Genomic DNA, 3570 nt, shown 5'->3' with positions numbered 1-3570 from the left:
GAGGATGAGGAAGAGGATGAGGATGAGGATGAGGATGAGGATGAGGATGAGGATGAGGATGAGGATTATGATTGGATGAGGATGAGGATGAGGAAGAATAATAGGAGGAGGATGAGGATGAGGAAGAATAATAGGAGGAGGATGAGGATTGTATAAGGATGAGGATGAGCTTAGGATGAGGATGAGGATGAGGATGAGGATGAGGATGAGGATGAGGATAGGAGGAGGAAGAGGATGAGGACAGGATGAGGATGAGGATGAGGATGAGGATGAGGATGAGATTAGGAATAGGATGAGGATTACGATTAGGATAGGATGACGATGAGGAAGAGAATGAGGATGAGATGAGGGTGAGGAAGAGGATGAGGATGAGGAGTGCATGATGATGAAGATGAGGATAGGATGGGGATGAGGAAGACGATGAGGATAAGACGAGGATGGGGATGAGGATGAGGATGAGGATGAGGAAGATGATGAGGATCAGGATAGGATGAGGATGAGGAAGAGGATGAGGATGAGGATTGGATGAGGATGAGGATGAGGATAGGATGAGGATGAGCATGAGGATGAGGACGAGAATGAGAATGAGGATCATGATAGGATGTGGATGAGGACGTGGATAGCATGAGGATGATGACGAGGATGAGGATAGGATGAGGACAAGAATGAGGATAGGATGAGGACGAGGACGAGGGCGAGGATGAGGATAGGATGAGGATGAGGAAGACGGTGAGGATGAGGATTATATGAGGATGAGGATGAGGATGAGGAAGAGGAAGAAGAGGAGGAGGAGGATGAGGATGAGGATTGTATGAGGATGAGGATGAGGATACGATGAGTAAGCGGATGAGTATAGGATGAGGATGAGGATGAGGACGAGCATGAGGATGAGGATAGGATAAGGATGAGGCTGAGGATGAGGATGAGGACGATGATGAGGATAGGATGAGGACGAGAATAAGGATAGGATGAGGACAACAATGAGGATGAGGATTAGATGAGGATGAGGATGAGGATAGGACGAGGTAGAGGATGAGGATAGGACGAGGTAGAGGATGATGATAAGAATGAGGATGAGGATTGGATGAGGATGAGGATTGGATGAGGATGAGGAAGAGGATGAGGATAGGATGAGGAGGAGAATGAGGATGAGGATAGGATGAGGATAGGATGAGGATGAGAATGTGGAAGAGGATGAGGATGAGGACGAGGATTGGATGAGGATGAGGAAGAGGAATATGAGGAGGATGAGGATGAGGATGAGGTTTGTATAAGGATGAGGATAGGATGAGGATGAGGATGAGGATGATGATAGGATGAGGATGAGGATAGGATGATGATGAGGATGGGATGAGGATGAGGATAGGATGAGGATAGGATGAGGAGGAGAATGAGGATGAGGATAGGATGTGGATGTGTGTGAGGACGAGGAGAGGATTAGGTCAAAGATGAGGATAGGATGAGGGTGAGGAAGAGGATGAAGAGAGGTTGGGGATGAATATTAGCATAGGATGGGGATGAGGATGAGGAAGAGGAAGAGGATGAGGATGAGGATTGGATGAGGATGAGGAAAAGAAAGAGGATGAGGAAGATGATGAGGATGAGTATTGTATAAGGATGAGGATGAGGATAGGATGAGGATGAGGAAGAAGATGACGATGAGGATGAGGATAGGATGAGGATATGATGAGGATAAAGATGAGGAAGATGAAGAGGATGAGGATGATGATGAGGATAGGATGAGAACGAGAATGAGGATGAGGATAGGATGAGGATGAAGATGAGGATTGGATGAGGACAAGCATGAGGATGTGGATAGGATTAGGACAAGAATGGGGATGAGGACAACATGAGGATGAGGATGAGGAAAGGATGAGGATGAGCATGACGATGAGGATAGGATGTGGAGGAGGACGAGGATAGCATGAGGATGACGATAGAGCGAGGATGAGAAAGAGGATGGCATGAGGACAAGAAAGAGGATGAGGATAGGATTAGGAATACGATGAGGATGAGGATGAGGATGAGGATGAGGAAGAGGAAGAGGAGGAGGATGAGGATGAGGATGAGGATAGGATGTGGAGGAGGACGAGGATAACATGAGGATGACGATAGAATGAGGATGAGAAAGAGGATGGCATGAGGACAAGAAAGAGGATGAGGATAGGATTAGGAATACGATGAGGATGAGGCTGAGGAAGAGGAAGAGGAGGAGGATGAGGATGAGGATGGGGATTGTATAAGGATGAGGATAAGATGCGGATGAGGAAGAGGATGAGGATAAGATGAGGATGAGGAAGAGGATGAGGATGACGATGGGATGAGGATGATGATTGGATGAGGACAAGACTTAGGATGAGGATAGGATGAGGATGAGGATGAGGATGAGGATGAGGATGAGGATGAGGATGAGGATGAGGTGAGGATGAGGATGAGGAGGAGGAAGAGGATGAGGAAGAGGATGAGCATGAGGATAGGATGTGGATGAGGATGAGGATGATGGTGAGGATGAGGATGAGGATGAGGATTATATAAGGATGGGGATGAGGATGAGGACTAGGATGAGGATGAGGATGAGGATGAGGATGAGGATGAGGATGAGGATAAGGATAGGATGAGGATGAGGATAGGATGAGGATGAGGATGGGTTGTGGATAAGGAAGAGGATAGGATGAGGATAGGATGAGGAGGAGAATGAGGATGAGGATAGAATGTGGATGTGGATGACGACGAGGAGAGGATGAGGTCAAGGATGAGGATAGGATGACGGTGAGGAAGAGGATGAGGATACGATTTGGATGAGGACGAGGATAGCATAAGGATGAGGATAGGATGAGGATGAGAAAGAGGACAGGATGAGAACGAGGATGAGGTTTGAGGATGAGGATTGGATGAGGACGAGGAAGAGGAAGAGGAGGAGGACGAGGATGAGGATGGGGATTGTATAAGGATGAGGATAAGATGAGGATGAGGATGAGGAAGAGGATGAGGAAGATGATGAGGATGAGGATGGGATGAGGTTGACGATGAGGATAGGAAGAGGATAGGATGAGGATGTGGATGAGGACGAGGATAAGGATCAGGATAGGATGAGGATGAGGATTGGATGACGATGAGGATGAGGAAGAGGAAGAGGATGAGGATGAGGATGAGGATGAGGATAGGATGTGGATGAGGACTGGATGAGGATGAGGATGAGGATTGTATAAGGATGAGGATGACGATAGGATGAGGATGAGGAAGAGGAAGAGGAGGAGGATTAGGAAGAGGTTGAGGATTGTATAAGGATGAGGATAGGATGACGATGAGGACGAGAATGAGGATGAGATGAGGGTGAGGAAGAGGATGAGGATGAGGAGTGCATGATGATGAAGATGAGGATAAGATGGGGATGAGGAAGAGGATGAGGGTAGGATGAGGATGAGGAAGAGGATGCAGAAGAGGATGGCGATGGGAATAGGATGAGGATGTGCATGAGGATGAGGACGAGAATGAGGATGAGGATAGGATGAGGAATAGAATGAGGATGAGGATAGGATGAGGATGAGGATGAGGATGAGGATTGGATGA

This window comes from Lupinus angustifolius, chromosome LG09, assembly GCF_001865875.1.
Source record: "Lupinus angustifolius cultivar Tanjil chromosome LG09, LupAngTanjil_v1.0, whole genome shotgun sequence".
NCBI classification, from domain to species: domain Eukaryota; kingdom Viridiplantae; phylum Streptophyta; class Magnoliopsida; order Fabales; family Fabaceae; genus Lupinus; species Lupinus angustifolius.
The sequence above is the reverse complement of the archived record's forward strand: the minus strand, read 5'-3'. Positions refer to the sequence as shown.